The following is a 7,565-nucleotide window of genomic DNA, read 5'->3' as shown; positions in this document are numbered from 1 at the left end:
GCCTGAGCCACATCAATACTGTAATCAATACAGGTGGCAGCGCTAGTGATAACTCCTGACTATGTTACAATAGCCCATACAGATCAGCAGTAAAAACAACTGTAAGACGCTGGCCATGGGGAATCAACAGATCCATTTAGGACAGTCCCATCACATTTATTGGGTTTCTTTGGCTCTCCAACATGCTGCACGATAACTGATGACCCTCCTCTACTTCCACCCTACTGCCCAACGTGAAACATAAAAGTAATGTATTACCTGGTCTGTTATCATTTGAAATAAAACATATAAAACAGTCTCTGTCCGTCACCCAAAAGACGGCCTCTGTTCCGCCCCCCAAAAAAGGGGAACATTCTGGATTTTCCTCCTCCAGGCCATGGTTTCAGACATTCATGTCTGAGACACAGTAGATAATGGAAAGCAGCCGGACTGTGTGCCCATCCCCATGGCAGCAGGAGGCAGATCCTGGGGGCCTGATTGACGTCGGCTCGACCACGCAACAATCACTGAACCACGCAGCTAGACTGGAGCTCCACTCACACCACCGTCTGTCATTTACCGGTCATGGTAAGAGAACAGCCAGAGGAGGGGATTCCAAACTGACCTCCAGCGCTGACTGCCTGCCCTCTGGACCACTCATGTTCATTCATCTGGAAGGAGTGGATATTGCAATATGGTAATAGCCAAGTAAGGTTAGGTGAGGTTAAGGGATTTTTCAATACATTGCCCACAGCAGGGATCCCATTAGATGTGTGCCCCATAACACAGGGACTACTGCTGGCTTCTTCCAGGCTTGTGTACTTTCAACATCTGTGTTCTCACAGTACAAACAACTGTGCTCTACACACAATGTGGGAATTGTAATTAAGGAGTATTACAATCTAAATTCCACAGGTTATAAAAGTGCAGTATCAAAATACTACATGATGACATTGTAAAAGGCTGAAAAGCCACCTGCTGGTTGAAACATGGCCCTCCGTGCTCATGTAACTGAAAGCTGGAGCGATTACATGTAAACGCGTTAATGACCACTTGAATGTGAAGTTAATAGAAGTACATTCATTTTGGTGTCAAGTAAAATGCAGAGATCTTTAAATCATCATTCAGAGTAAAGTCTCAAGAGTTTCAGGAAAATGTAGTCATAAATAAAGTGTGATTTTAATATAACAGTTCAGTGGAAATGGATGAATTGTGCATAGAATTGTATTGTCTGTTTAACTAACTTTGCAATTAACGGTTTCTGTTTGGCATACATTCAAAGTGGAAAACAGAGTTTCGTTCTGTCATCCTGGAATTGCCCAGGAGCAGTGGAGAATTTCTAAGTGGGTTGGTAATAAAAGTAATTTTGAGCAAGTGCCTGATGCTATGGCAACGGAACAACAGCGTGAGAGAAGGGTTGAGCTGTCGTTGAGTGGACATTTACCAGAAGAGAAGGAAAGGGCGGAGGAGAAGAAAGATAAGGTGTCACTACCTCAAGCCCAATTAACGGGTTTCGTCAGGGCTCAGAGAACACAAAGGATTAAAAAGAAAAAAGTAAACAAAAAGACCATTCTGACTAAATGTTTCCAGAATGGCCCTCAAGAGCATTTTCTTAGCAGGCAAAACAGCACACAAAGCCAATGGAATGATTATTTTGGATGCCCTACAAAAGACATTTTCATGAATGGACTGGGAGTTATGAAACCCTCACTTTGCATAATGTTGACTGAGTTATATCAGCAATAGATATGGAGACCAAGCTGTTAATATATTTTTAAAGTGTGCTTCAAACAGCCTTTTTACCCAGTAAATCCTATTCCTCCTTCTGATGCAGACATGGCTCACTTTGTCATTAATGCTCATCACCACACTAAATATTAACATATTATACATACCATGATGCTACATACAACATACAGAAATGATACATAGACAAGATAGAGTGGATTAAATAGGAACCCACACTTGACAAAGCAATATTGATGATTTTCAATAAAGGTCTGCTCCGTTGACTAAAGTAAAGTGAATGTGATAATGAAAACATTGACTTAAAGAAAAAGTCTGGAACGATTTATAAAATCCTGTTTAAACCTCTCAATGTTGTTTATATATGCACAGTCTATATGTACAGTCACTATTACACCTAAGTTAGCCATTAAATAGTTTGAAAAAAGTGGTTTTGATGATGTGGGGCACAAATTAGCACACACTACATAACATAGTATATACCATATTTGGGGACATTTTACCCTCAACAACACTACAAAAATCACAGAATGTATCCAAGTCTTTGTATCAAGTCTGAATATTGGAAATCTGAGGCCAGGTCATATATTTAATCTACATACATACTGTACATTGTATCTCCTCATTGCTATTATCACTTGCACTGTAGTACTTTTGTAAAGCAACTTGATCTCACCTCACACCTTTCCACTCCAAGGTCTGGATAAAAGTCCTTCCTCCTCCATCTGTTGTCGCAGCTTCTATTCTTACACATTTGACTAGTGTCAACTCATACACTAAGGGATGAGTGGTTCTTACCTACTCACACATAAGGTGGGATCTACACTGAAGCATTAAGCACTCAGGGTTGCATTCACTAATGGAAGTGAAAGAGTCATTTTGCATGCACTTTAGGTAATAGGGCAGAATATTACTGACAAAGAAATCAAGGGCTTGGCTTCTTATAAAGCCATATACATAGACCACTCTCTCCCTCTCCCACTTTTTCACCACGTTTTCTTCTCGTCATTGCTCTCTACAATTCTCTCTTTCCTTTGACAGCTCCTTGTAGATAAGCAGGCTAATGTGTTTGTTAGGAGTCCTACAGTCTGTTCAGTAGGTCCATGTGTGACATTGATGTCTTTTCAAACCCAAAACTATCATATTGGCTCATGCTTGCCCATGTGTTCCATTAAAAACAATCAGGTTGAAATATTTATTTAGGATATTATCTTGCTGGTTTTGAGTAAATACAACATTATTCAATTGTGTCAATAAAAAGAGGTAATGACATTCTCAGAGATACTAGCTTAATCTCATGAAAAGCAAATTAAGTACAACGACTTAACCAGTCTTTATGATCATGAATTTGATGACAAGGTCATTCACACAGAATATTCAGTCCTTTCATTAACACACTGTACTTCAGAAGCCACCAACAGAGCTCCAACAAAAAGAAAGGCATTTTATTTCTAAAGTAACTCAATCACCTCTCTGCAAACAGAGTCATTGAAAGTCACACAGAGGAAGCATCTCCTCACCGCCCTTTATGTGCCCGTTTTGTTTCCTAAGTCAAATCTCCAGTGAAGGGGGAAAATGAGAGGAACTCCTGGGTTTGTGATGGGACACTCCTTAAGAATGTCTTAGACTGCTGACTGACAGCGCTAGAAACAAACTCCTTTTTTTCCCTTCATGGTAGGATAATGTACAGTCATTCCCTCACCTGTCATGAGGTCCACTTGCCCTGGGTCGGGACATCCTGGTGGATCGGGCCATGATGACACGCACACCAGGGGCAGAGCTGCATCTGGCTGGCCTGTGTATTATTGATGAGGGAACCGCAGGGGGGGATCCTAACAGATTGCAGAGGTCCGGGTGTCTACCCTCGCAAGGCGTCAACCTTTGACAGTGGCTGGCTGGGGGGGGGGGGGGTGTGGAGGCGGACGGGTGTGGAGGCGGACGTGGGGAGACCAGTCAAGTCACAGAGACCACAACTGGTGTGGGAAGGAGAAGGAGAGGATAACTCTCCTCAGGTGTTTCCAGTGGCTAAAGGTCCAGAAATCTCCACACATCCCCTCTGGGTGCAGAAATCGTTTACAGGGGAGAGCTGGTGTTGGAGGTGGGAATGACAGCGGAGCAAGCTGCCTGTCAGCCATCCACCCACACAACGGGCCAATCCAGCTGATACTTGGCCACACCAGGCAAATTACAATTACCTTCCAGCCAGATAACCTTGAAAGAAATCTAATTACGCTTCAAAACAAGCCAGTTGAAAGGCCTATTAAAGACCAATTACATCCCTCGTTAAGCCTCCGCTGTCCTTAGTGTTTAGAAGACGACGAGCAAGAGAGTGCTGAGAACATGCTTGTGCAGCAAACCTTAACCCCAGGGCACCATGGACCTTTTAAAGCTAGACTCATAATTTACAGTACTAAAGATTCCTCAGACATGAGGTGTTGGCTTATAATGAATGTGCACTTGCCATTTGAATCCCTTATGCCCAGAACATCCCCAGCAGAGCTGCATGTGGAGCCAGGTGGGACGGCAGTAGGGGGAGAGGCGGAGGGAGGGAGGGATCTACCAATCCTGCCCCCCTCCCCCCCCGCAATGATCAGGAGAGGAAGCAGCAGGGAGGGACAGGAGGTACAGTAATGTGTACATCTCTCCCAACAGGAGGGTGTATGCCTGGGGCTGGTGGTGGAGCAGGGCCCTACGTGGATTGATGGAGCATCAAAGTCCCAGACATCTGCGTCTCTCCAGCCTAATCACTACCACGCTACCAGGGATTGCACTCTGGACCAGCCCCAATGGGGGTCATTCAGGCGGGGAGGACCTTAGCCCGAGTGTCACTGCATCAGGTTACACAGTGGGGCTAGGAGAGGACCTAACCCAGACACACAGTACAGCTCACATTGATTTTAACAGGCTAAGATTTTATCATTTGCAATCAAGCCAGTACTTCTCATCTCTCAACCCTGCATGATAGCGCGGTGTTCAGTCAAGGACCGGTCAGCGCAGGGGCGGACAAACTGAGGCCGGATTCAGCCCACGAGGTAAATCCATCCGGCCCGCGGTTGGTAAAATAGTTCTGAGGGGGAAGTAAAACATAACTCACCAGCCCATTATTATACATTATTTAGACATTATAATGGACCTACTATATACATTATTTAGACATTATAATTGACCTACTGTATAAATGTTTTAATTATTGCCCTTTTCTGGCCTGCAAATCATTTATGATTAGCAGAGTACAAAACAAACGTGGCCCTCCATTTAATTACAAAATACTGGCGTGGCCCCCTAGCCAAAATGTTTGCCCTCCCCTGTGCTAGTGTAATGGAGTGACTGACTGTTTCATGTTTCAAGCACTTCACCTTGCCGAAGTCCCACTGATCCATTCATCAAATCAACATCAGTGTAACAGCCGCTGACACCTCTGACAGGGAGTACAACTCTGAATGAATGCTCAGCACAAGAGGGATCTTATTAAAAAAAGTAGAGCAGCATCAGTCAGACCGAAAGCAAACAGCCATAAAGTCACTGCAAATGACATCAATTACAGCAGATAAAACATCAGAAAAACTGATGAGTTTTACCATGCTTACTGTCAACAGTTTTAATCAAATGGGATTATAATGTGTTTACAAAAGAACCAGAGAGAATTGAGCACAGCCCTGTGACCAAACTAGCCATAACTTTAACTGTCATGGTGGCTTAAATAGTTGAAATTATACAAGGATTATTAGGAACACCATACTAATACTGTGTTTGACCCCCTTTCGCCTTCAGAACTGCCTTAACTCTACGTGGCATTGATTCAACAAGGTGCTGAAAGCATTCTTTAGAAATGTTGGCCCATATTGATAGGACAGCGTCTTGCAGTTGATGGAGATTTATGGGAAGCACATCCAGGGCACGAAGCTCCCGTTCCACCACATCCCAAAGATGCTCTATTGGGTTGAGATCTGGTGACTGTGGGGGCCATTTCAGTACAGTGAACTCATTGTCATGTTCAAGAAACCAATTTGAAATGATTCGAGCTTTGTGACATGGTGCATTATCCTGCTGGAAGTAGCCATCAGAGGATGGGTACACGGTGGTCATAAAGGGATGGACATGGTCAGAAACAATGCTCAGGTAGGCCGTGGCATTTAAACAATGCCCAATTGGCACTAAGGGGCCTAAAGTATGCCAAGAAAACATCCCCCACACCATTACACCATCACCACCAGCCTGCACAGTGGTAACAAGGCATGATGGATCCATGTTCTCATTCTGTTTACGCCAAATTCTGACTCTACCATCTGAATGTCTCAATAGAAATCAGACCAGGCAACATTCTTCCAGTTTTCAACTGTCCAATTTTGGTGAGCTCGTGCAAATTGTAGCCTCTTTTTCCTATTTGTAGAGGAGATGAGTGGTACCTGGTGGGGTTTTAATGTATTTCCTCACAAAGTTCTATCAAGCTCATTAGTTGGGGCGAGAGCAATATATTTTGTTGCCTTCACTCTAACCTGCTCTTCATGGGTGAAAGAGCAGCTTTTCAAGACACACTGCCCAAAACTTTAAGTGAGCCAGCGAAGGTTCGGTGTATCCTCAACTAATCCTAATTTGTTTTGTCCCTGGCCAGATTCCATGCCTGGTCTCCTGTGTGGCAGAGTGCATCTCTAACCACGACTCTAACAAAGTCAGGCAGTCAGTCACTCATTCAGTCAGAGACATTCGCTCTTCTGGGCCAGCTACATGGTCCGGCAAAAATAAGGAAATATTACCAATATCTACTGAATTCACAGAAGATATAATGCATTGCTGTCTTTAAGGATTTGTGGCAACCAATTATCATTCATCAGAGTGGGGGGGGGGGGAATCCCTCCACAGAAATCTGAAAGGCTGATCAACTACTAAAAGAAGCCTTGGTCTCAGTCAGTGCAGCTAAAGGAACAAGATATTGAGTCTGTGACAATTGCTTTTACACATATGGGTGTTGTTTACATTCATCACTAATACAATGTATTATTTGTTACTTTTATCAAATACCAGTGTTTCGCTATGGTTGAAGATTTGATAACAGTTAAGTGAAAATATGCAAAATACTGAAAAACTAAACCAATCCTTTATTAAGAGCGCAAATCAAGTGATGACAGCAGTCTTCTGGCTAACTTTTTCAGTTCTCTCTGATCCGTCCAGTGTTATCACTGAGCTAATGAGAGTGAAACAATAGGATGCCTTCTCAACTTAAACAGAGATGAACCATCAAATCAATGACAATTAGCCAAATGTTAAACTGGACTAAGGTAATTTGCGAGAATCAAGCCCCCCAAAAATTGCTCTCACGCCACACACACCAGCTTTTAGTACAAGGCAGATCCGGAGAGCAATCGATTCATTCCAGTGGAATAAATTAGATGTGACGTGGCTATATACATTACATCTTGACGTACATTCTTTACAAGGCTATTTACTGAAGCCTCATGGCAGCCAATCTACTGGCCTCTTCAGGCAGCCAATCCACTGGCCTCTTCAGGCAGCCAATCCACTGGCCTCTTCAGCCAGGTGACTGCTGGGAGACAGGAGACATCTTGAGCACCCCATGTTGTCCCTCTCTGAGGGTGAGAGAGTTGCCTGTCAGACGCAACGTTGTGATAGCCAATGGTTGGTGGCGACAACAGCCTGTCTCTCCATATCACCATCAGGAAGTGTCCAGGGAGGGGTGATAGCCTCAGCAACTTTCTGTCACAGGATTTAATCACCCGGCAAAAGAACTGTCGCACCTACCGTCACAGCACGCAACAGGTAATTTCCTGCTAAAGTAAAATTAATATAGATAAGCAGCACAATTCCTATACACGAAATAGCTG

At 43.6% G+C, this 7,565-nt stretch overlaps 1 protein-coding gene across 1 annotated transcript in view; it reads right to left on the bottom strand.

Annotated features, from left to right (window-relative positions):
* Positions 1-7,565, bottom strand: part of yjefn3 (YjeF N-terminal domain containing 3) — a 38,894-nt gene that overhangs the window by 22,019 nt on the left and 9,310 nt on the right. The window lies entirely within an intron of this gene.

This window comes from Esox lucius, chromosome 8, assembly GCF_011004845.1.
Source record: "Esox lucius isolate fEsoLuc1 chromosome 8, fEsoLuc1.pri, whole genome shotgun sequence".
NCBI classification, from domain to species: Eukaryota; Metazoa; Chordata; class Actinopteri; order Esociformes; family Esocidae; genus Esox; species Esox lucius.
Note: the sequence above shows the minus strand (reverse complement) of the source record. Positions and strands in the feature narration are given on the sequence as shown.